The 26,498-nt window shown below is 44.0% G+C and overlaps 1 protein-coding gene and 1 pseudogene across 3 annotated transcripts in view; one reads left to right on the top strand and one right to left on the bottom strand.

Annotated features, from left to right (window-relative positions):
• Nucleotides 1–26,498, top strand: part of RALY (RALY heterogeneous nuclear ribonucleoprotein) — an 87,380-nt gene that overhangs the window by 19,093 nt on the left and 41,789 nt on the right. The window contains exon 2 of one of the 3 annotated variants that reach the window (XM_036322405.1): nucleotides 20,845–20,907. The exons of 1 other annotated variant lie outside the window; for it this stretch is intronic. The gene's annotated coding sequence lies outside the window, so the exon portion shown is untranslated. Of the gene's footprint in view, nucleotides 1–20,844; nucleotides 20,941–26,498 lie in introns of all 3 variants that reach the window. One more of the 3 variants, XM_036322406.1, reaches the window with a different exon arrangement.
• Nucleotides 289–26,498, bottom strand: part of LOC118662445 — a 34,623-nt pseudogene continuing 8,413 nt past the window's right edge.

The raw sequence follows: 26,498 nt of genomic DNA, 5'->3' as shown, positions 1-26,498 counted from the left end.
CATGAGATGAAAAAGATTGAAAATCACTGGTATAGAGACCATATAAGCTAGGGGACAGTGTGCTACTTATCCCTGTTTTCCTTGTGTCATTGTAATAGGCCTGGCAGAATGAATGACAGAAATATAGGTGTATCAGTACCCATCGTATAGGGTTGAATGTTAAACGCTACAGTTATAAAAATTCTTTATTTCTGTTCCTTTCATACACCTGTTTAGGAAACAGTTTTACATACACATCTGAAGTAATGTACTGTCACATACTCTTTAAAGGCAAAGCACCACAGGTAAAGCTGATAAGCTGTCCTGAGTTCTCAGCTTATAGATCTTGCTTCCTGATTTTACATTAATTTCTGAAAGAAATGTCATCTCCAAAAAATGTTGAGGGTTGTAAAAAAATAATCACTATTTAATATTATAGGTGTAGAAATGGAGTATATTTTCTTTAAGAAATTAAAAACTGAGAAGAAAATGGCACTTAACATCATTGGTATATCAATGTAGGTCAGCAGGAAAAAAACCACTGTGATATATTTGTCTCTGATACCAAGAAGATACTGTAGTCTGAGCCTTAATATGCTCCCATGTTTCTACTAAATGCTTCTTCTCTGATGCTTTTCATCCTTTTCCATATTTCATATCAGAGGTTTGGTACAGCCTTTAAAACTTCATTAACAGGAACACATCCAGTATCCACAGATTTCTTCTCAAAAAGCATGCTGCCCATCAGATAGCCCGGCAGTTTCATTCTGATACTCTAGCCATGAAAAAACTCAGTACGACAGAGATAAATCCAGTGAATAGAAAAAGAAATCTATTGAGTTTTGGAATGTTTGGAGCATTGTATTGGTCTAGGATTATGAAACCTAAACCTCCCATTGTAAACAGGAAGCTGGATGTGAGTCCTACCATAATATATTGTCCATTTACCCTGTAGGCCAGTGATGGCGAACCTTTTGAGCTCGACGTGTCAGCATTTTGAAAAACCCTAACTTAACTCTGGTGCCGTGTCACATATAGAAATTTGTTGATATTTGCAACCATAGTAAAACAAAGATTTATATTTTGATATTTATTTTATATATTTAAATGCCATTTAACAAAGAAAATTCAACCAAAAAAATGAGTTTGCGTGTCACCTCTGACACGTGTGTCATAGGTTCGCCATCACTGCTGTAGGCCAAGAAAGCGAGTGGTGTCTGATGCCATGTTTATCAGTCATAGAGCCAGCACTTGGAGGTTCACCAATAGCATCATAAATGATTCCTTTGTAATGAGGAAGTAAGACACCACTACCAGAGCATACACTGTCATGGCCTAGGGCAACGGTTCTCAACCTGTGGGTCGCAACCCCTTTGGCGGTCGAATGACCCTTTCACAGGGGTCGCCTAAGACCATCCTGCATATCAGATATTTACATTACTATTCATAACAGTAGCAACATTACAGTTATGAAGTAGCAATGAAAATAATTTTATGGTTGGGTCACAACATGAGGAACTGTATTTAAAGGGACAGAAGGTTGAGAACCACTGGCTTAGAGCATTTGTACCCAGGATAGCTTCAGCTTCAGGTTGGGGCATTCCAGCACTAAGAATGGGATTCCAGCGTCTCCATGTTGGTGGTGGCAAGGGCAGCTCTTGGTCCTTGAGAGATACCTTCTAACTGGTAGAAATCTTGGAAGCTCCTAGAAGTTGGTAGCATTTGATTTCAGAGAGGAAGGGAGAGGGAGAGAGAGATAGAAACATCAGTGATGAGAGAGGATCATTGATCAGCTGCCTCCTACACTCACCCCACTGGGGATTGAACCTGCAACCTGGGCATGTATCCTGACCAGGAATCACACTGTTCATAGGTCAACACTGAACCATTGAGCCACACCAGATGGGCAAACTATTTTTAACAAGTTCCCTGAATCTCTGTTGTGTAACCAGATTGGAAACTTGTAATTGAGAGGAAAGAGCTAGAAGTAAGATCTGTATTATCTTCCTGTATCAACTTGGATAAGTTATCTTTTCTTTTTTTGGACCTCAATTTCTTTCTTTCTTTTTTTTTTTAATGTTCTTATTTATTTACTAAAGGCCTGGTGCATGACATTCGTGCACTGGGGGATGTTGGGGTCCCTCAGCCCGACCTGCACCCTCTCCAATCTGGGAGCCCTCAGGGGAGCCCTCTCCAATCCAGGAGTTTCTGTCTGTCTTTGCAATCTTATGAGCGAATTGTCTGAGACCCCCAACTCAGTTTGGTTTGTTGCTTACAGAATAATAAAGGCATTTTTTCTTCTTTGCTTCATTGGTGGAGATTTCCTGGAAGTCTTAGGATATCTTCCCTTTAATTTTTCCTAGACACTCTGATTTTACTTATGTCTCTCACCTTTGCTTTCCCTCCATCCCCCACCACAACAGTAACTTGCTCCAGGCTCACTTTGCTCTAGTGCAGTGGTTCTCAACCTTCTGGCCCTTTAAATACAGTTCCTCATGTTGTGACCCAACCATAAAATTATTTTCGTTGCTACCTCATAACTGTAATGTTGCTACTGTTATGAATCGTAATGTAAATATCTGATATGCAGGATGGTCTTAGGCGACCCCTGTGAAAGGGTCATTCGACCGCCAAAGGGGTCGTGACCCATAGGTTGAGAACCGCTGTTCTAGTGTCTAGGAGATCCGTCTGCCATCTGAACTACGATTCCCAGCATTCCTGGTGCTCCCCACGCTCTAGGCTTCTGCTTCAGGTCCTGGGGCTGCCATCAGAACTACTATTCCCAGAATTCCTGGTGCTCTCCACACTCTTGGTTTGCCCTTGCTCTGTCTCTGTCCCATGGCCTCCCACTCTGCCAAGTCCTTTAAGCTGCCAGCTCTCCCTCTCTGCTCTCCGTCTAGTGGCTTGGGGAGCCAAGTTCCCCAAGCCGCTCCACTTTCTGCCAGCTCTCCCACTCTGCTCTCTGCCCAGTGCCTGTGTATGCAAATTAACCCACCATCTTTGTTGGGTTAATTTGCATACTCACTCCTGATTGGCTGGTGAATGTAGCGGAGGGATGGTCAATTTACATGTTTCTCTTTTATTCTATAGGACTAGAGGCCCGGTGCACAAAAATTTGTGCACTCGGGGGGGGGGGGAGAGGGGGTCCCTCAGCCCGGCCTGTGCCCTCTCACAGTCTGGGACCCCTCGGGAGATAACGCCTTGCTGGCTTAGGCCTGCTCCCGGGTTGCAGAGGGCAGGCCCAATCCCTAGGTGCAGTCCCTGGTCGGGCTCAGAGCAGGGCCGAATGGGGAGTTGAGGCGCCGCCCTCTGTCATGTACAGAGCAGGGCGGATCGGGAGGTTGCGATGCCACCCTCAGTCACACTCAGGGTAGGGCCGATTGTGGGGTTGGGGCACCGCCCCCTGTCACACTCAAGGCAGGGTTGATGGGGAGGTTGCGGCGCCACCCCGTCACGCACAGAGCAGGGCCAATCAGGGGGTTGGGGCGCTGCCCCCTGTCACTCACAGAGCAGGGCCCATCAGTGGGGTTGGGGCTCCATACCCTGTCACGCACAGAACAGGGCCGATCAGGGGGTTGGGGCACCGCCACTGTCATACTCAGGGCAGGGCCGATGGGGAGGTTATGGCTCTACCCCATCACACACAGAGCAGGACCCGTGGGGAGGGGGGTTGGGGCGCCGCCCTCTATCACCCACAGAGCGGGGCCCATGGGGGGGGGCGCTGAACCCTGTCACACACAGAGCAGGGCTGATCAGGGGGTTGGGGCGCCTTCCCCTGTCACGAACAGAGCAGGGCAGATAGGGAGGTTGTGGCCCCGCCCCCTGTCACACACAGAGCCACAGAGCGATCAGGGGGTTTGGGCTCTGCCCCCGTCAGACTGATCCCAGTGCTGGGAGGCATATTACTCTTTTACTATATAGGATAGAGGCCTGGTGCACGGGTGGGTGCCGGCTGGTTTGCCCTGAAGGGTGTCCTGGATCAGGGTGGGGGTCCCCACTGGGGTGCCTGGCCAGCCTGGGTGAGGGGATGATGGCTGTTTGCAGCTGGTCACACACCCTTCAGGGTAGGGGTCCCCACTGGGGTGCCTGGCCAGTCTGGGTGAAGGGCTGAGGGCTGTTTTCAGGCTGGTGGGTGACTGAAGCTCCCAACCGCTCCTTTTTTTCTTTTCTTTTTATTCTGGGCCAGCTTTAGCTTTGAGGCTTGGCTTCAGCTCTTAGGCCTCCGCTGCTGAAAGCAGGTTTCTGGCCTTTGTTTACCTTCTGTATTTGAAACAGTGTTGCGATCCTGCTGGCTGAAGCACGGCGGACTAAAGCAGGTTTCTGGGGTTTTGTTTAGCTTCTGTATTTGTAACATAGTTGCTTAGAGTTGCAGCTCAGAGGCCTGCAGCGGCAGGCGGGGAACGTTGGAGTCCTCCGTCACTGAAGCAAGCAAGCCTCATGTTAGTTTCAAGCTGCGTGGTTGCCGACCGCCATCTTGGCTGGCAGTTAATTTGCATATTGCCCCGATTAGCCAATGGGAAGGGTAGCGGTCGTACGCTAATTACCATGTTTCTCTTTTATTAGATAGGATTTTTTAAGATATATTTTTATTGATTTCAGAGAGGAAGGGAGAGGGAGAGAGATAGAAACATCAATAATGAGAGAAAATCATTGATTGACTGCCTCCTGCATGCCCCCTACTGGGGATTGAGCCCGAAACCCAGGCATGTGCCCTTGACTGGAATTGAACCCTGCACCCTTCATTCCACAGGCTGACGCTCTATCCACTGAGCCAAACTGGCTAGGGCTGGACCTCAACTTTTTCAGCTGTATTATAACAAAGCTCATTCTCATAAAGGACCCTTTCAGCTCTAAATTTTAGGCTGCTTTATGATAAAATTAGTCTGGGCTCCTTTTCTATCAAAAATGTCTTCCTTCTCTGGGCCTACTCTGAGCAGGGCATTTCAGGCTTTGGTCAGAGGCCAGCATAGGCAGCCTAGACCCTGACTTTCTGTCAGAAGCACTGACTTGGCTCCTAATTAGAAGTGGATCAATATGGGCCTGCATCCAGGCCTGGGGAGCTTGTGAGGAGGCCTGAGGAGAGCTCCTAGCTAGGGAGAATCTGATTACCGTTAAATGGATCTGGTTACACTTGTCAACACAACAGTTCTGGTGGTGTAGACTTCCTCCGATGGGACCAGCAGGCTCTGAGCAAATGGGGAAATGGTTAACTTGTGTCCATCTTCCTTTGATATGTGTTCCCCAGCTTTATAAACTATATAATACTAGAGGCCTGGTGGTGGGGTCGGGGGTGGGGGTTACTCTTAGCCCAGCCTGAACCCTTTCCAATCTGGGATCCCTCTCGAAATCTGGGACCACTGGCTCCTAACTGCTTGCTTGCTTACCAACTTGATCGCTGCCTAACCACTCCCTTGCTAGCTTGATAGCCCCCAACTGCTCTCCCCTGCTGGCCTGGTGGCCCTCAGCTCCCCTCCCCTGCTGGCCTGGTGGCTCTCAGCTCCCCTCCCTTGCCAGCCTGGTGGCCCTCAGCTCCCCTCCCCTGCTGGCCTGATCGCCCCTAACTGCCTCTGCCTTGGCCCCCACCATCGTAGCTTTGTCCAGAAGGAAGTCAGACGGTTGGAAGATGTCTGGGATCCTGGTCTAATTAGCATATTACCTTTTTATTAGTGTAGGTGATCTTCTCGAATACCTACTAAGTGTTAAATATTGGGTTAAGCTGCTTTTATTTTTCCTAACAACCTACTGAATGGGTTGGAAAAGGAAACTGAAGCTCAGACAAGTGAAGTGACTTGGCTGCCCTGTGTATCACACAGCATGTTCTCTATAGTACTACACTACAGCGTTTATGATTATTTACAACACTGATTCCAAATTGATGTACTGTTCTCAACTAGGATCACACTTATCCTTCTAGACTAGAGCCCTTCAAAGATTGGAGGAAATTCTTTAAAACCAGTGGTGAGGAGGATGGGGGGATAGGCTTTGCTTGCTTTTGCTTTTTCATCTCCTTTCCAAGGTCCCTACGGAATGAGCAGGCTCTAATGGGAGAGATCAATCATCATTTGGGATCAATGGGAAGGCTTCCTCCTGCATGCAGTGCAGAGTCAGGTTTCTGAACTGGCCCTGTGGGAGGCGGGGGAAGGGACTCATGGATATTTCTAGGCGTTGTAGAACCTGCATGCTTAACACGCTCAGCTACCAGTGTGGTCAGACCAAATTCCCCCTATAGTTGTGTCTTCAACAAATATTGGTTGAGTATCTCCTATGTGTCAGAGCACGCTAGTGATAAGGATTCCCAGATGAAGACCCAGTCCCTGCCCTGAAAGACCTCACCATCTAGCATCAGAGTCAAACAAGGAAACAAATCACAGTATTCTGTGTGTGCCTTAATAGAGGCCTGTGCAAGGGACTCTGGGATTACAGAGGCATGAAGGTGGGTTTTCCTGGAGGAGATAACTTTGATCTGTACTTTGAAGGAAGAGTAAGAGTTGAGGCAGACAAGGCAAGGAGGGTACTTCAGATGCGGGAACTAGCTTAAAGATGTGTCCAGGAACTCTTGATAATGGAGTGGACATTAGAGCAATTTCTATCATGGAACAAATCATATTAGCAGCCCTAAGTCCTAGCCCCTTGCCAGATTTAGGATTGTAATAGTAACCACTGAGTGGCAGTAACACAGGAGCCGCAGGTGGGGAGAAGGAGGTGAGTTTATTAGGTGCCAACTGATACTTAGTTTCAGGGAGGAAGCTGATGAGCAGCAGCTCTCTGTCCTCTGAGCCAAACTTACAGAGGTGCTGGATGGGGGTTTTTGGCAGTGGTTTGAAAGCTCATCTAGCCCGGGCACATGGCTTTGCTTCTCTGATGGCAAAATCCTCTGTTCCACTCAGCCTACCCCTCCTTTCTCTGTTCTTTTAAAAGAAGAAATTAATGGAATCGGTTCAAAATACCCCTGAAGTGAAATTACATTTTTAACTCTAATTACTCTAATTAAACCTTGACAGCTGTAATCCTAGAATGGCAGATATGCTAAGTACCCCATGCCTGTGACAAGCTCACCTATCCAAATGGAATGTTGTTCTGTTCTGGGCTTGGGAGAATAATTCTTTTATGTTTTTGTTTTGTTTTCCCCCATTAGCATTTTAGTCTGGCCTCACAGCTTCCCCAAGCTAGGATAGCCATACTTGTGGGCTGCAGGCTTGCTCAGGACCCCTAATCTCAGTAGAGGTCCCTTTGCATTCAGAGACGATGCCCCTGATGGTCCCTATCACATACCTTTGTGTTCTCTCTTCAATTGAGGTCAGACTGCATTGTATACCTGAGCCTTTCCTTGGGTAAAATACCCTGCCTTTGGGAACCTGCTCTTATTAGAAGGCTGTCTGCTGTTCTAGGGCTAAATCTGGATCTAGGTTCAGTTTATGGCTGATATTAAGGATACAGTTTGAGGTCAGGGACAAGGAGCTCTGAAAATAGGATATTCTCTTCACACATCTCAGCACAGGGTAGAGTTATCTAGAGAAATGCCTGATCTTGACCCTTAACTAGTTAACCTGGCCAGACCAAGGAACATGATGAGGAGGGAGAGGGGGCAGCCCTTGAAGCAGATTGAAGTCTCATTAATGCTGTGAGTCATTTCATAGTTCTGTTGAACCAAATATCCCTACGTTCTAGTGACCTCTGCTCAGCCTAGACGCCTGACCTGTCAGCAGACACCGGGTGCTATGTTAGGTACTGCAAGAGATACAGAATTAAGATACTTACCCCTGCCCCTGAGAAGCTGAGAATTGTGTGGAAGTGGGGAGGCAGTGGTGAGTGAGTGACAGTCATAAAAGTATGACTAATTATGTAAAGCAGAACAAGCAAAGACTTCTCACAGGTGTTGGCATTTGAGTTTGTCACTGAATAGGCAATATTGGCAGAGGAAGGGAGAAGGACATTGCAGGTGATAGGAAACAGCATGGGTAAAGGTAAAAAGTTGGAGTACAGTGTGCAGGGAAGGATATGGTAGAGAATGAGGGTAGAGTTTAAACTTTATCCTACAGGCAGAGGGTATCCAATGAGGGTGCAAGGCTATGAGAGAGTATGATGCATTGGGAGACAGTGATTGGAAACAGTGCATTAGAACAGGTGTCAGCAAATTGTGGGCTGTCGGCTCAATTCAGTCTGATGCCTCTTTCCGTAAAGTTCTGAAATACAGCCACACTCATTTGTTCCTCCATGATTGCTTTCATACTACAGTGGTAGAGTTGACTCTACAGAGACTGATATAAGCCCACAAAATCTAAAATATTTACTATTTGTTCTTTACAGAAAAAGTTTGCTGACCTCTGAGTTAGAAGTAAATTATGAAAGTTCTGTGAGAGATGATAAATATCAGGACTAGGCCTGAAATGGATTGGAGGTGTCAAATGAGACTTTTTAGAAAAAGAGACAGCATGATTAATCAGAGAACACCTATCCCATCTGCCTCTCAAAACTTTGCAAAGGCCAAATATGCTGAAAGTCACCATGGTCACAAAAGGCACAGGATACGGGCAAGTACTGATTTGTCCTTATTAGCTGTGTGACCTTGGGTAACAATCACTTAAATTCCCAGAAGGCAGGTGAATATAGTAAATAGGATGACAACAACAACAACAAAAAGAATCAGTCAGATTCTTCCTCATGTCACAGAGCTCTTAGTCTGCCACTTCTCTATACTTCACACCTGTTTAAAAATCTGAGGGCCCTCTAATGGGAAAGAGAGACCCTAGAAAACCTGTAACATAGTTTGAGTTGAGAAGTTGAGCATGGATATGCAGAGTGTTTTCATCACCCATGGCAGTTGGTGGTGTGGAGAGGGGCCCATGATACTCTGAGGACACCCTGCCCTTTCCTAATTACTGGTACTTGTTCTGCCCAAATTGAATTTATTCCTAGCCTTCAACCTCCAGGGCATATTAGGCCCCTGCAAAACTAAAGGCTGGATCACCTCTCCCAGCCAGAAACTGTATCAGTACCCCTTCATATCTCTTATGTGCTTCTTCCTGCCAACTACACTGTATCCCCTATCCTTCACTCCTTTTTCCCCAGAACATTGTGCATCTATCTTTTAGAATAGAAGAAAAAACACTGGATGAGGAGACCACAGTGGTAGGTTCCAAACTCATTTCTCCCTTCAGCTTACTATGTGATCTCAACCAAATTGTTTCAAGGTCCTGGCCCTTCTGTAGACTCCAGTACAAATTACTTTAGCCACTTCTTGGGATTTGAGATTTCTTCTCTAAGACCCAACTTCAGAGCACATCCCTTTTTTCCTTTTCCCTTTGCCTGTGTTTTTCCTTTTTCCTTTACCCCTTCCCTTTCAATTAAGAATATTAGTATAAACCCACACCGCATTTACTTGAAATTCACTACCTTCATAGTCATATCTCTAGCTATTTTTACTAGTTGGGTTCCAGGAACTGTCACTAAGTCTAATTATTATAATGAAACAGACCCTGGGGGTTAGTTTCAGCTGACCCTAGAGGTGTTCAGCAAGGCATGATGTCTCTAGGATGGGCAGTCTATTTCAGTACAGGCAAACATTTGGCCCTGGGCATCCGTGATACACTAGAGCAGCGGTTCTCAACCTGTGGGTCGCGACCCCTTTGGAGGTCGAACGACCCTTTCACAGGGGTCGCCTAAGACCATCTTGCATATCAGATATTTACATTACGATTCGTAACATTAGCAACATTACAGTTATGAAGTAGCAACGAAAATAATTTTATGGTTGGGTCACAACATGAGGAACTGTATTTAAAGGGCCAGAAGGTTGAGAACCACTGCACTAGAGGAAGAAGGGCCAGGCACTGATCTAGGCAAGTTACATATTTTCTCCATCCTTTTCTCTCATAACTTATGATATAGGTAATATTATCCCTGTTTTACAGATGTGGGAACTCAGTGACTAACTCATGGTGGATACAGGGAAACAACTAAATATTCCCTGTTTCCAAGTAGGGGAGAGTGGTAGAGGAGCTAGACAAGTAAACAGAGTGGTCAAAGCTCTAAGACAGCGGTTCTCAGCCTGTGGGTTTTGACCCCTTTGGGGGTTGAACGACCCTTTCACAGGGGTTGCCTAAGACCATCGGAAAACACATATATAATTACATATTGTGTGATTAATCACTATGCTTTAATTATGTTCAATTTGTAACAATGAAAATACATCCTACATATCAGATATTTACATGACGATTCATAACAGTAGCAAAATTACAGTTATGAAGTAGCACCGAAAATAATTTTATGGTTGGGGGTCACCACAACTTGAGGAACTGTATTAAAGGGCCGCGGCATTAAGAAGGTTGAGAACCACTGCTCTAAGAGGATACACGAGAGCAGTTAAGTGACAGTGATACCCAGAGCCAGGGCTCAAGCCCATGTCTGCATGATATTTCTACGATATCATGCTGCCTTCCCCTGCAAAAGAGTAGGGAGAGTTGGCTAACTCAAGTGCAAGTCCAGGTTGGCAGGCACTCTCTGGAGTGTGGCCACTGGTCGGGAGGCCTGGCCTTGGGATTCAGAACTGGACTTCAGTCATAGCAGGCCTGAGGTGTTAGGCAGATGACAAAGGTAGAGGCTTTCACATGGACCTGGGCCCATTGATAGAAAGAGCACACGATTTTGTGCCCTCTAGAAGTAAAGCCTGGTGGTCAGCACTGGCAATATCATGAATACCACAAGGAACCGCAGAGTCAACTCTGTGGTACAGGAGAACAGGGAGGAATGGTTGATATCCAGGGACTATGGGTGGGGGATGGGAGTTACAGCTAAGACTTTAAAATATTTCCTGCCTGGCCCTGCTGGCACAGTTCAGTGATTGAGTGTCGACCTATGAACCGGGAGGTCATGATTTCGATTCCTGGTCAGGGCACATGCCCAGGTCGTGGGCTCGATCCCTAGTAGAGGTCGTGCAGGAGGCAGCCAATCAGTGATTCTCTCTCATCATTGATGTTTCTATCTCTCTTTCCCTCTCCCTTCCTCTCTGAAATCAATAAAAATATATTAAAAATAAATATTTCCTGCCTGTAGTTAGAATTAGTTTGAGGACTGGATTTGAGTTGCTGTATCCCACCTGAAATGATAGAGTTAGTATAGATAGTGAGAAGGAAGGGAAGAGATTTTACAGACTGACAGGAGCCAGTCTCCAGGTTAAAAAAAAATAAGCCTTGTTAGATTCTACAAATTATTCCAGCTTAAAAATTTGAACCATTTTCTTCTCAGCATAGCCCTTGCAAATGTTCATTCCCTGCCCCAGAGACCCTGTGTTCTTTTTTCTCTGGCCCTGGCTAGGCAGGCAGGCCGTGGCTAGCTCTGGGCCATAGCATCCTTCAGTCTTGCTCTTTCACCTTGGGTCCTCTTCTGTGAAGCCCCTGATAGTGTTAGATTCAGTTTCTTCATCTGTGAAATACAGGGATTGGGCTACCGGAACGAGGTCCTGATGTTCTATGCTCAGGAGCTCCTTTATCCACCAGATCTGAAGTTCAGTCTTTTTTTTAAAACCCTCACCAGAGGGTATTCTCTCCATTGATTTTTAGAGATACCGGGGTCAGGTTTCAAACCTACAACCCAGGTCCATGTCCCTGACCAGGAGCCGAACCCATTGAGCAATACTGGCCAAGGCCTGAAGTTCATTCTTAAGGCTAACAGCAGCCCCCACCCTTGGTATCTAATAGTCTTCACATAACAACTGAATTTCTACTAGAATTCACAGATTTTTTTTGATTTTTTTTTTGCCTGGCCATCTACTTATGATTTCAATTTTGGGGTAAAATTGCCATTATCTCCCAGATACTGAAACTGAGGTTCTTGGGTTGAGTCCAAATCTGCAGAGCATTGTCACTGCTTTTTTCTTTTTTTTTTAAATTCTCACTTGAGGATATGTTTTTGCTTTATTTTTAAAATTTATTTTAGAGAGAGCGGGAAACATTGATGGGAGAGAGAAACATCAATCGTTCGCCTCCTGCATGCACTGACCAGGAATCGAACCCCTAACCCAGGTATGTGCCCTGACTGGGAATCAAACCCACCACCTTTTGGTGCAGGGGATGACGCTTCAACCAAGTGAGCCGTCAACCAGAGCTGCATTGTCTTTGCTTTTTAAGTACCTATTCAAAAAACGATATGTGAACTTGAAACTTGGAGCTCCATGTTCCACATTGAGGATACTTCCAAAGTCATTCTCTACTGTCAGAAGTCTGGATGATGTGGGAAGCGCCCTGACTGGGAGTAAGCAGACTGATTCTGGCCCTGCCACTGCTTTTCTTTTATAACTTTGAAGAGATCCTCTCCCCACTTTGGTCTTACCACCCCTTCTGTAAAGTGGTGGGGCCTCTTACAGCTCTGGTCTCACCAGGGACAGAAAGCAGTCTTCTACACAGTTCAGTTTGCAGAGCTCTATCTGGCCCAAGCTTTGGTGTGTTGGTTGTAGAGTATAAAGGCTTAGATTCTTGCTCCCAACTCAGGAGGGGGAAGGGAAACCATCCAACTGTCTCATTAGCATGGAGAAAAGAAAACAGTAATTACTTGTGCCTCCCTTGATGATTCCTGTGGGTTGGCTCTTCTAGGGAAGGAGGAGGGAGAAATTGGAGACAGTTTTAGCTGAGGAAGGAGAAATGCTGTTCGCTGCTCAGAAAATGCAGAGGCAAGAATTATTGTCTTGCACATCTGTTATATTCTCTGGATATTCCTCCAGGCAGCCTAGAGACTGCCTGGATTGAGTTTCATCTACTTATGGCACACATAATGTTCTCAGACATGAACATGGATTGGGCTCAAGAGTCCTAATGTCTCTTGTCATTAAGAAGTCAGCTGCCCTTCAGGGCTGCCTTTTGTGATATGCTGGTATCCTGAGACCTGTCTTTCTTAGGGAGTAGAGGAGGGTTTTACTGAGCCATTTTGTGACTGGCTGCATTTTTATTATGTTGTCATATTTTTAATCCCCATGGTAACACAACCAGTTGGTTTCTTATACCAGGGCACAGGCAACCACACAATAGAGCCAGTCACAAGAGGCAAGGTCAGGCATCCTTGTGAGTGGGAGGAGTGTGGTAGGACTTCAAGACAATGAAGTTTGGTCAAGACTGGGGAAAGCAGACCTCATAAAGGTTAAGGTGGTTAAAGCTTTGAGGTTAGGGTCAGCTGGAACAGAACTAACAAATAGATTGGCAAGTGTGGCTCTTGGGACAAGGGCTATTTGCTCTATGTCCAGTCTTGTACTCCTTGATGGATGTGGGCAGTTGTGCATCTTCAGGTGCTGGTTGCAATAGAAGTCAGTCTGAAGCCACCTGTAGGTGAGCCCTGCCTGATTGAGCCTTAGAGCTATTACGCTTTTATTATGTCCTGTGGCTGCTCACGCCTGCCTTGGTTGCCGCCCGAGAGGCCGATAGAGCCAGCTTCCATCTTCCTTCCCTTCTCCTGAGGAAGATACCACTCAGCAGCACCTCTTTCAGTCAGTCATCCTGCAGGCACTGGAGATAGCTCTCCTGTAAACAGCAAGGGTTCTGTAGGGACCTGCTATTCTTTAAAAATGTGCTTTACAAATATAGGATATGACTTCTTTTGTCAGATCTCTCCTTAGCCCCCTGAAGCACTCTTTCTCTTTTCCCAGGCCTTTTGCTTGGTTCCTCACCTAACAAAAGCCTTTGATATCCAGACCCCAGTACTTCCCAATATTTTCTCTTAATTCACTTCCTGGCTTCTTCCCTCTAGTCACCAGTTATAGATTCCTGTTTTCCATATATTCCTGTAGAACCTGCCCTATTATTTTTTTTATGCAGTGCTCCAAAATAATAGCCTGGTCCATGGGAAGGAGTGCTTTTTCCAGGTTAACTTGCAGTCATTTGGGACATAGTAAAGTGCTTCCCAGAAATAGAGACAGTATACATACTCAAGGACACAGTTCATGCTGATTCTTGCAAAGGTGTTCTAGCATCGTATTCCCTTCCAGTATAAGGTGTTTTGATCAGGTTTAGCCCAGGTACCTCTTATGACTTCTTGACTGTTTGTTAGATTGTCTTAGAATATTTTGTCCTTAAGGGCATAATATCCAGTTCTGTAAAAGCCCAGCTCTTCTCTTACTGCAACAATGAGCTGAGAGCCCCTTGGGGAAAGCCTGGTAAGGCAAGTCCTGCAATACTGGAACTTGAAGGTACGCTTGTATTTTATCCCCGCCCATCTTTTTCCCAGGCATGCAAAACTAGCAGTTGCTTAATCAACTACACAATGGGAGAATTTGGTCCATTTCCTAAAACTTTATTATTGGTGCCTGCTTTGATATGCATGGACTCCTTTATTTTTGAGCATGAGAAAGTGCAATGTATATAATAGAAAAAACACAGTCTTTGGAATCATTTCTGGGTCCCAGTATGTTCTCTATCTTAGCTGAGTGATTCTAGACAAGTTGCTTTATTTCCAAGACTCAGTTTCCTCCTGTAAGATGGGGATAATTGTACTGACCTCAAAAGGTTATTAGGAATAAATGAGAATAATTAAGACTTTGGGCATAGGGTATGATACATAATAGGAAAGGCAAATGTACATTTCTTTCCTTTTTCCTATTCCTTTTTATTGCTTCTTATTCATACTTTTGTGGTACTTCAATGGAATAACAGCTCCTGTCATTGAGTCACTTTTGCCAGGCCCTGAGCTAAGGGCTTTCCTATGCTTTCTCATTTATTTCTCCCAATAACAAATTTGTGACGCAGGAACCATTTTAAACAAATAAAGGAAACTGAGGCACAGAAGGTAAGGACCTTGCCTAAGGTCACAAAGCTAGTAGAGACAAAGCTGGGATTCAAACCCAGGTGCCTGATTCTAGAGCCTGAGCTCTTCGGCACTAAATTGGTCATTACTACTTTTCTGTTACTTTCCCTGAGCAATTTTCTCTTTACTGGGACCTGCTGGGATTTGTGTGCATGTAGTTCTTGAGCGTTTTTAGTCACAGTTTAATGCCTGACTGTCTTGGAGGTACAGACAGTGACATTGTGTATGCCACAGCTTTTCTTAATTCTTCCACTCAGAGCAGATCCCTTTAACTGAAAGATGGTATAGCTACCACCTTTTTAAAAAGAGACAATCCCATCATTACTTCTTTTACTGTTCACATCAAACCAAATAGTTTTATCAACCCTGTTCGACCCATCAGCAGATCCTTCAAAAGAGTAGGTTCTATTACCCTCATTTTACAGATATGGAAACTAAGGTCCAGGAAGGTGAAATGATTCGTTCAGGGTTACATGGTGAATTGGAGGTAAATCTGAAAATAGCCTTTAGGTTTTCTGATTCTTAGCCCAATGCTCTCTCCACTAATTTAGTAAGAAGGAAAAGTACGTGTGTACAATATGCAGATGGGACCTAAAGAGGGTTGGTCTGTACTAGGACCTAGGATCTAGAGCAGCGGTTCTCAACCTGTGGGTCGCGACCCCTTTGGCGGTCGAATGACCCTTTCACAGGGGTCGCCTAAGACCATCCTGCATATCAGATATTTACATTACGATTCATAACAGTAGCAACATTACAGTTATGAAGTAGCAACGAAAATAATTTTATGGTTGGGTCACAACATGAGGAACTGTATTAAAGGGCCAGAAGGTTGAGAACCACTGATCTAGAGAGTTCTGAAAAGGGACCTTGATTCTTCCATCTTCATCCTAGTTCATTTACACACATTTTAGGAATTCAACAGAAAAGGAGAAACACTTTCCTTTTATGGTTCAATACATTTTTATGGCATGGTGCTGTGGGGAAGGGTCCAGAGGATGTCCGTATCCCTTTATCCATAGGCCGGTTAGACTCGCAGGGCTTATTAGCCTGGAGTAACCCCTGTAGAAGAAGCAGAGGAATAGCGGAAGAACCTGTATGTCTTCTGACTTCTGCAGGCTTCAGCCTAAACCAGGAGAGGGGTGAGCTCGGGCAGGACAGTGGTGAGAACTGAGGATTGGAACCCTGAGGAGCTTTACTTTATTTCTGCCTACCGATTTAGTCTGAGGTTTAGACAAGTAAGTTCCCTTCATTTAAAATTTATGATGAGGAATTCCTAGTGCTGCTTAAAATAAATAAAAAAATCCTTGGTTCTGGAACAAGAAGGAAAAATAAATCTTTCCCAAAGTCTAGGCTTCAGACATTTCAATTCTGCCTAGGCATCCTCTTCCTTTTTGTCTCCTTTACTTTTTCTGATTTCACCACTTTCCTCTCTCTTTTTTAAAAAATATATTTTATTGATTTTTCACAGAGAGGAAGGGAGAGAGATAGTTAGAAACATCGATGAGAGAGAAACATCGATCAGCTGCCTCCTGCACATCTCCTACTGGGGATATGCCCGCAACCCAGGTACATGCCCTTGACCGGAATCGAATCTGGGACCCTTCAGTCCGCAGGCCGACGCTCTATCCACTGAGCCAAACCGGTTTCGGCCTCTCTCTCTTTTTTAAAACCCTTACCCGAGGACATCCGTGGAGGAAGGTGGGGAGGGGGAGAAAGAGAGAGAGAGAACGAGAGGGAGAGAGGCAGAGGAATATCATTGTGAGAGAGAACATCAATCGGTTCTCTTCCATACATGCCCCAAACAGGGTTCGAACCTGCAACCCCAGGTATGTACCTTGACTAGGAATTGAACTGGCAACCTTTCAGTGCACAGGATGACACTCAACCAACTGAGCCATGCCAGCTGGGCTCCCTCTCTTTTCTCTGTTAACTGTCCATCTTTCCTCCTTATCCCTTCCTCTCCTTGCTTCTCCCCAACTCCTGAAAACAAGAATGAAAAAAGCGTACCTTTAGCTAACAGATTAGTAAATACTGATATTATAGGTACTGGGGCTGAGAGTCAGAACATGGAGCTTGAGATATTGGACTTTACTTTTAGACCTCAGAACCAAGGCGCTGGGGCAGGTGTTCATTCATTTATTCATTCACATGTTCCTCAAATACTTAGTGACTCATACCTGCCAGGCTCTCTGCCAGATACTTGGACTATTCCAGTTAATAAGACCCTAAATCTGCCATAAGATCAGTCTTATGGGGAAGACATAGCAGCAGTAAACCTCCTTTCCCTCCTTCCCCCATTCAAATAATTGGATTTTGAGGTAGAAAGGACTTTATCTGTTCTTCCTTTCATGTTACTACATAATCAAGTAAGGCAGACCATGAAGTAAGTAAGAAGCACATAGGCTTTCAAGTAAAGTAAAGCAGACCTAGGTTCAAATCCTGGCTCTGCTACTTAATAGCTGTTTGACCTTGAATGACAAACAGCCTTACCCATCTTCAGTTACCTTTGCTATAAAATGGACATGCCATCCCCTGCTTCATAGAGTACCATGAGGGCTAATAGCAGAATGCCTAGTTGAGTGCTTGGCGCAGAGTAGCCTAAGCCTTTCTATCACCTTGCATCAAGACCTGGCTTAAGTAAGTCCTTATTCCTTCTATGAAGCTTCTGAGGCCACATACAGTCAGACATTTCTTTCTCCACTTTTATGGCACTCTGAACTGTTAGATCTGCCTAATATTGTTAGTAGTTCTTTGCAGGAAGTTGACACAATCTCACCCTGAACTGCAAGGAGCCCAAGAATAAGGACTGTTCTCATTCATCCCTGCACTCTCCGTATCCCCTAAACCTGAGCTATGGCCATGGCCACCTAGGCCCAGGAAATATTTTTGATTGATTGGATAGAAGGCTTCTATATATACTCAGTGTATTGCAGCTGACAGAAAGAGCTGTTAAATAAAGATCTGGCTGGGAGTCTTCCATCCTAACTTTCCCCCTTTTCTATTACCACATTGATTCTCACAAAATCCCTCTGTTATAGGCAGGATGGGAATTATATCCCTATTTTGTAGCTGAGGAATCTGAGGCTCAGATTAGAATCCAGGTCTTTTGTTAAGTGTAAGATTGGAGTAACAGGAATGAGAATAGAAATCCTAACTGACTAGGTTTCCATTCTTTGGAAGCAGTACAGATCTTTATAAGCAAGAAGGAACAGGGGGACTATAGTTCTGAGGCCTTAGCTAATGGTGAGGCCAGAGCCAGATGTAGTCACAGCCAGAGATGTTTCAAGAACATGACAGAAAGTGGTGAGAATGGGTTTAGGATAACTTCATTGAGTTTCTAGGCTTTGAAGATTAAGGATTTGAATACATACAAAGTACATAGTACATGTACAAAGCGCACCAAAAATGCCTGAAAAACAAGCATTCCAGGTGAGACAATGGCATGGACAAAAAATGTATGAGAGCTTGGAAGGCCCAAGGTAGACATAAGGCAGATGTTGACTAGATCATGGCATACCCGTGGAGTGAGTCTGAGGTGGTTGGGAGCCATGACCTTTTTTTTTTTTTGAGCAGGAGAGTAGCATTAGGAACATTAGTCTGACAGTGTGTGCCCAATGGATTGGAATAGGAGAAGTGAAGGGAGACTAGTGAAATAAGGACCAGGGAAGAGGCTACTATAACAGTCTGTCTTTATAATGTCAGCACATTTTAAGAAATACTCTAGCTGTGCAGGCAAGAGGTAATGAGATCCTAACCAAGAGGAAGTTGACACAGTAGAGAATAATGAAGAACAGTGTGGATGTAGAGCTCTTAGAGCAAAAAACCCCACAAGGACTTCGCAGTTGTGAGAATGGGGAATGAGGGAAGGAGGAGTTGGAGAACATGAACATTTGGAGTCTAATACTTGGAGAACAGTTATTCTACTTGCTGAATCATGGAGGTGGGAGACAGGAGATGAGTTCAGCCTACTGACATGTTGAATTGAAGGTGCTAATAGTTTATGCCCTTACCACCAGTCCCCTAATGCCTCTGTCCCAGTTCCTTTACCCTGGCTTACAGAGATTTTTCAGTTCCATGTGTTTTCTTTTTTTCAAGCCTAGAGTCCCTCACAGATCCCTCTACCTATGTCTTAGAACAATTCTTTTCCCCCTCGCTGAAATAAGATAGTACATGTAAGGTGCTTAGCCTAGTACCTAGTCTAATTTCAAAATGTGCGTTAAATGTTAGTGGCTATGAAATGGCTATTTTTGTGGATATCATAGCTTTGTGATTACAGTAGCTTCAGAATTAGAGAAGTCTCTGGAACCACCTGGCTGAAGGACTCAGGAGTCATTCAGCTGGTATTCAGTAAAAAGCCTGGACTGCAAGTAAATGGAGACGATCTCAGGCTTGGGTATAAATGGGGTCTTTGAGCCATGCCAGCTAGGACTAGAAAACATGTTTCCTGACTTCTACTTTTGAGAATTGGCATAGTGTGTGGTTAGAAGGCCAAGCCTTAGATGCTGGATTTCCTGGGTTCATGTCCCAACTCTATCATCTACTAGTATTGGCTTTGTAACCTGGGCACATTTATTTAATGTCTCTGTACCTCCATTTCCCCATTAGTAAAATGGGAAATATAACAACACACCAACCTTACAAAATTGTTGTAATACAAACAAAGGGTTTACAACAATGCCTGGCATGTGCTCCTATTCTCCTTATCCCGAAGTCATGTTTATTCCACATTCCAGGTAATATATAAGGCTTCCCTGTCCTTCAGCCACCCTCACCCAGCAGAGGAGGGGATGATCAGAGAAACCTGAAATCTATCTAAGTGATCTCAGAGCACTTAAAAGTTTGTCCCTGCTCGGTTCTAGGTTATCTAAACCTGGCCCAGGAGTGAGAGGGAGTTAGAGTTGTTCCAAAGACCCAAGTTCCATTCCCAGTTCTGCCACTGACATCCTTTGATATTGGACAAGTCACCTAACCTCTGAGGCTCAGTTTTCTCATACGTAAAATAAGGAGAATGAGTAATTTCTCCATGTGTATCTGGTATGTCATTCTTCCCATCACTGCATTCTAGCTATATTGACTTATTGACTTATTTGCTCCTTAAGCATAATCAACTTATTTTTGCCTGTTGCCTCAGGGCCTTTGCACTTGTTATTTCCCCCCTCTCTAAAACACTCTTCCCTTAGAGCTTTGCAAATCTTACCCCATACTTATTCAGGTCTCTGTCTAGTAGTCAGTTCTTGAAGAAGCCTTTCCTGACCATTTTACCTAAAATAGGCCTCATTAACAGCTTGGAGGGACCTGGAGGTTATTATGCTAAGCAAAATAAACCAGTCAGAGAAAGACAACTATCACGTGATCATATCACTGTATGTGGAATCTAATGAACAAAATAAACTGATGACAAAATAGATCCAGAGATACTGGAAGCGTGGAACAGACTGATGAATCGTAGAGGGAAGGGGGAGGGGGGGTTGCAAGAAGAGATTAACCAAAGCATTTATATGCATATATGCATAACCCGTGTACTCAGACAATAGTGCAGTGAAGGCCTGGGGATGGGTGGAAGGGGTCAATGGGGGAAAAAGAGGACATCTGTAATACTTTCAGCAGTAAAGATAAATTTTTTAAAAATAGACTTCATTCTCATTCTTTCTTCCTTTACTCTGCTTTTTTTTTTTTTTTAAATGACCGCACTTACAATGACCTGCAATGATATATTTATTTATTAACCTATCTTTTGCTAGGATGCAAGACATGTGAGGGCAGGGACTTTGTTTATTTTATATTTTTAATCCTCACCCAAGGACATTTTTATTGATTTTTCAGCGAGTGCGGGGGGGGGGGGGGGCGCGGGGAGAGAGACATCCATCAGTTGCCTTCCGCACAGGCCCCACCAACCAGGGCTGTGGATCAAACCTAGGTATATGCCCCAACTTGGAATCGAACCCACGACTCTTTGGGGTACTGGACGATGCTCCTACCAACTGAGCCACACCAACCAGGGTGAGGGCAGGGACTTTGAATGCCTGCATATACCTAAATTCTGAGCAGGACTCTGACTGAATTCCCTCTCTGTTATAGGTGGGCCCTGTTCCCAGAGGCAGCTGGTGCTGATCCTGTAATCGCAGACTGAGTTCAGCCTCGGTGAGTGAGGCAAACTGGCAAGCTTGGGCTAAGGTACAGAGTAACTAGTTTGGGGCTTATTTTTACCCTTACTACAGATAACTTATAGGTGATTACTCTTCTACTCCATGTCTAAGAGATTGACATAGGCAGCCTCCTGTATTGAGAGGAAAACTGAACTTGCTTTACTGGAGTTGTCATGAGATGGTCTTTTCCCATGAATAAGGCAAAGCAGATTCAATGCTTTCTGGCTTCCACCAGCTGCTTTGTGCTGCAGATCTGAACCTGGCAGTTCCCACAAGCTCTCTTAACATGACCGAATAGTCCTTAGAGACTTTCCTGATTCCAGTCTTGACTGTGCCCTACCAAACCCATAGGTCAGCTTTAGAAAATCCTGTAGTTTTATCAGTCCTGCAAAATGTGATCATGAACAGTTGTGAGAGTGGAGTGATCGAGTAGAGCTGTGTGAAGGGGAAGTCAGGGGGAGCTTAGAGGGAAGACAGCAGATAATGAGATGGGAAGGGAAATCAATCTATTTTTTAAAGATTTTTATTGATTTTTAGAGAGAAGAAGGGAGAGAGAAACATCAATCGGTTGCCTCCTGCATGCCCCCTACCAAGGATCGAGCCCGAAACCTGGGCATGTGCCCTTCCCAAGATTTGAATCAGCAACCATGCTGTGCATGGGACGACTGCCATACTGGTCAGGGTGGGAAATCAACATCTTAAGAACCAATTGTGTTATGGATCTTATTTACCCTAGACAAAACCCTGTTTTATAGGCGAGGAAACGGAGGCTCAGGCAGCTAAAATAAGGTGCCTAGGGCTTATGCGTGGGCAAAGCCGATGTTAGAACCTAGGTCAGTCTAACTGTAAATAGCATGGTTCTCCCTGACTTGGCAGGCTTTCTTTGCGTTGCTAATCTCCCTGGAATACTGATCTTTCTTGTAAGTTCAAGAAGACAGACCTCCTCAGAGATTCAGAAAGGAGGCCCAGGTATTTGAGGGGCCCAGCAGGGCAGGTAGCAGTTGGGGGTGCCTTCTGAGCAATGGCATTGCTAGTGAGGGGATAAGAGGCTAAAAATGATAAGAAGAACCCTTCAAGCTGGCAGAGGCTTAGGCTAAATACAGAAGAAAACACCTGTTACACATTGGGTCCTATAAACACTTGGACCAGAACAGACAGGAATCTGGAGAGCTGGGTTGGAGCTGAGAATCGTGGATTTTTATCTTCTCTCTCAATATCTGCCTTTGGACAATCTCCATTATCCTATTTGTAAAATTGGAGTGCTCCCCACACCTCACATTGTGTGTACAGTAACCAAGGAGGATGTTATAGAGCAGTGATGGTGAACCTTTTGAGCTGGGCGTGTCAGCATTTTGAAAAACCCTAACTTAACTCTGGTGCTGTGTCACATATAGAAATTTTTTTGATATTTGCAACCATAGTAAAACAAAGATGTATATTTTTGATATTTATTTTACGTATTTAAATACCATTTAACAAAGAAAAATCAATCAAAAAAATGAGTTCGCGTGTCATCTCTGACACGCGTGTCATAGGTTCGCCATCACTGTTATAGAAAATCAAATGAGAAATGCAAGTTGGAAAGCTTTGTAAATTGTAAAGCAGCATGACCGAAATGAGAGAAAGTAAGAAGAAAACCGAAGTGTCCCTGAAGAAAACATAAGTGTCCCTGACATCTCAGTCCCTGACCTATTTGTCATTCTGTTTCCCAAAGGTAAAGGGAGGGTTTTCCTTTGGAAATTTGTACTGTAAATCTTTCCCCATGTCCTTCTGTCCTTCTGCAGGCCCTTCCCAAAGCTCAGTCTTTTCAGAAGGGAGGGGACCTCAGGGCACAGAGACAAAGCCAGGCAGCATCAGCAGCCATGATTTGCAGCATGTTGGTTGCCGAATGCAGGTTTAAATGCACTCACACAGCCTGGCTCCAAGGCCACTGCCGGCACAGATATTAAAGCCATTTTCAAGAGCTCATTCCCAGCATATGTTTGCACTCAACCACTAGTTCCACTAATATGTTGCCTTGTTCCCTACTGTCATCTCAGAAGAGGAAGGCTATTCCTATTTTGGCTGTAGGTTCCAGGCACCACCTTTCCCACCCCCAACTGCTAGTGAGAAAGGCACTTACACATGTAGCCTCATAACTTATCAGAGGTCATGTTTCCCCACCATCTCTTTCTCACCCTTGGCCAGTGATGTGGGCCACTTTTTAATACTATGTAACAATGGACATTCTGTTCTTCCCTCTGTCTGCCTGAGGGTGCACAGAGGGGTCTGTCCCCTACCTGGTGCTCTTGGCTGGCCAACCTTCCTTCCTATTCTGAATCTCCAGACTCTTGTTTGCCACCTCTTTTTGTTTGGTTAATCTAAAGTTTTATAGCTTCTGGCTTTTTTATGTCCTGGTTGCCAACTTTGGATCTTTATTTGTTTGTTTTAAAGACTAGTTTATTGATTTTTAGAGAGAGAGAAAGGGAGAAGAGAGAAACATCAATGTGAGAGTGCAGCATCTATTGGCTGCCTCCTGCTCACTCCCCCCAACCTCCCAGGCAACCTAGGCATGTGCCTAACCTAGAAACTAGCAACCTTTTGTTGCAACTGAGCCACAGCAGCCAGGGCCCACGTTTGGATCTTATTGTTCTTACAATAACTACCCTGCAAAGAAGTTCCACCATTGACTATTTTAAAATTTGAATGATTCCGCATTTAAAAAATATATAAAATACTGATATCCATATAGTAGCGTATTTATCTAACATCCTCAGTTTTGTAGAGCCTGACTAAAGAACAAGGAGGAAGCAAGTCATTTTCATCCTTAAGCCCTTGCACAGCACTAATTTATTCTTATTATTACATGTTATTGTAACAAGTTTAGCAGTTTGGTTTCTGTACCCCCATAAAATTAAAAGCAGCATATAAAAAAGCAGGGAGGAGCTGCTCTACTGACAGTAGCTAGTGGTGAGAGCTGAGAACCAACAGTAAGGGAGGAGGTGAAAGAAGAATGATAAGAAAGAAGCTAAAATGAGTATGGAGGCCATTTAATTTAGGGGCAACAGCCCTGTGGACATATCTGTGCTTCAGTAAGTGGTAATTTTTAAGGTAATTTTAGGTTGCTCTTGAAGGCCAGAGGTATCAGAAAATGTTAATTATAATGTCTATTATGTGCTATACATAAATTGATTTCATTTTCATAGCAACTTAGGAGTTAGGTGGTGATGTTCTCATTTTATAAATTACTGAGACTTAGAGAGGGACACAATAGACCATGATTGGAAGAGATAAGCTTAGAATCCAGAAGACTCTGGCTTCAGAAAACCAAGTTTTTCTGCTGTCCTATGTTCGTTCATTCTCTGTGATCCAAAACCCTGGTCCTTTTCAGCCTCTTGGGCTAGTCGTCCCCCCCTCCCCAGCCCCCTCTTTTTTTCATTCTCCTATGTAACATTTTCTTTTTAAAGACATTCGGTCAGTTAGTGAGTATTTGAGTGTCCACCATGTGCCAGGCACAGTCTTAAGTGTTTGAAATGTAGCAGTGAAGAAAATACTCTTCTCTCTCGTCGTTTACATTCTAGTGAAGGAAAATAGATAAATGAATACTATGAAGAACAATAAAGCTGGATAAGGGGATAGGGAGGGGCCGTGTGATGAAAGAAGGCTTCTGTGAGAAAATAAAATATGTGCAAAAATATGCAGTAACTGAAGTAGTAAGATATACTGTGTATCTTGGGGAATAACATTTCAGGCATAGAGTTCAGCAAGTTCAGAGGCCCTGAAACAGGAGTATGCTTATTGTGTTTGATAAAAGGAGGTCAGTGTGGCTAGAGATGAAGTAAGCAAGGCTGTACGTATGAGTGGATTATGGAGAAGTCACAAGGTTGACAAGGACCCAGATCGTGTAGGGTTTTATATTGAGGGAAACAGGAAGTCACTGGAGAGTTTTGAGTAGAATGACATACTCTTGATGTCCATTAAAAACAAAAAAAATCCCTCTGCCTGATTGTACCATCTAGGACCTCCAGTACAATGTTGGATATAACTGGTGAAAACTGACACTTCTCCAATTTTGGGGAGAAGTATTCAGTCTTTCCCCATTAAGTATGGTGTTAGCTGTAGTTATATACAAAAAAAACTACAGCTAACACCATACTTAATGGGGAAAGACTGAATACTTCTCCCCAAAATTGGAGAAGTGTCAGTTTTCACCATTAAGTATGGTGTTAGCTGTAGTTTTTTTTGTATATAACTTTTATCAGGCTAAGTTCCCTTCTATTCCTAGTTTATTGAGAGGTTTTATTATGTATGGATGTTGGATTCTGTTGTGTGGTTTTTGTCCTTTATTGTACCAACATGGCAATACATTGATTTTTTGATATTAAAGCAACCTTATATTCCTAAAATAAATTCCACTTGATCATAGTGTATAATCCTTTTTATTTTTATATGGTGTTGGACTTGGTTTGCTAATATTTTGTTGCAGATTTTTATCTATATTCATAAGAGATATTGGTCAGTAGCTTTCTCTTAATTACTAATTCAGTAATTTTTTTACTTGTTTTAGGTGTACTTAGATTTTCTATTTCATTTTGCGTCACTTTAAATCATTTGTATCTTTCTCATAATATGTTTGTTTTGTCTAAACGTCCTAATTTTTTGTCTTAAAGTTGTTCCCAGTATATCCTTATAATCCTTTTAGCTTCTGTAAGGTCAGTAATGATCACTTTTTCATTCCTGATTTTGGTAATTTGTACCTTCTCTCTTTTTTTCTTGGCCAGTTTTGCTAAAGGCTTGTTAATTTTGTTGATCTCAAATAACCAACTTTTGGTTTCATTTTTTATTCTATTTCTTTAAAAAAAAAAGATTTTTTTTTTTTTGAGAGAGAGAGAAGAAGGAAGAGGAGCGAGTAAAACATTGATATGAGAGTGAAAAAACATCTATTGGCTGCCTCTTCATGCCCCCTACCAGGGATCGAGCTCGAAACCCTGGCCTATGCCCTGACTGGGAATTAAACCGGCAACCTTTTGGTGCATGGGACAACACCCAAACAATTGAGCCATATTAGTCAGGGCTATTGATTTCTTATTTTAATCTTTATTATTTTCCAACTTTAGCTTGCTTTGGGTTTAGTTTGCTCTTCTTCTTCTTCTTCTTTTTTTTTTTTAAGTTTCTTAAGGCTTAATTAATTTTTTTAAGGCACTGTGATGTCCAAATGAACTTTTCTTCAGCTGGACTTACCTGTGGGCTGGCAGTTTGCTCTTGATGTCTCTGAAGAAGTATCTAGAGCCTCAGAGAGAGCCTAACTCAGCAACAGTGGGGAAGACAGTGGTCTGTAGTGTATGCATTACCAACAAGGAGTGGGCTAGGGCTAGACGCATAGTGCTGGGCAGCCTGAATCCTGCCTGCCGGTCAGCACTGGGCAGGCCTGAGCTCTGTGTAGGAGATGGAGGCAGTGCAGCAGCAAGTCAGGTGACACATGGAAAGCCAGTCTCCCCAGGCTTCCGAGGAGATTGTGCCTGGTACATGGCTGGAGGAGACAGCAGCCCACCTCACAGGCTTCAGAGGCTTCCAGATGGTTCTGGAGGCCTTGCAGAATACTTCTGT

This window comes from Myotis myotis, unplaced genomic scaffold (genome assembly GCF_014108235.1).
Source record: "Myotis myotis isolate mMyoMyo1 unplaced genomic scaffold, mMyoMyo1.p scaffold_m19_p_9, whole genome shotgun sequence".
Taxonomy (NCBI): domain Eukaryota; kingdom Metazoa; phylum Chordata; class Mammalia; order Chiroptera; family Vespertilionidae; genus Myotis; species Myotis myotis.
This window is presented reverse-complemented; position numbering and strand designations above follow the sequence as displayed.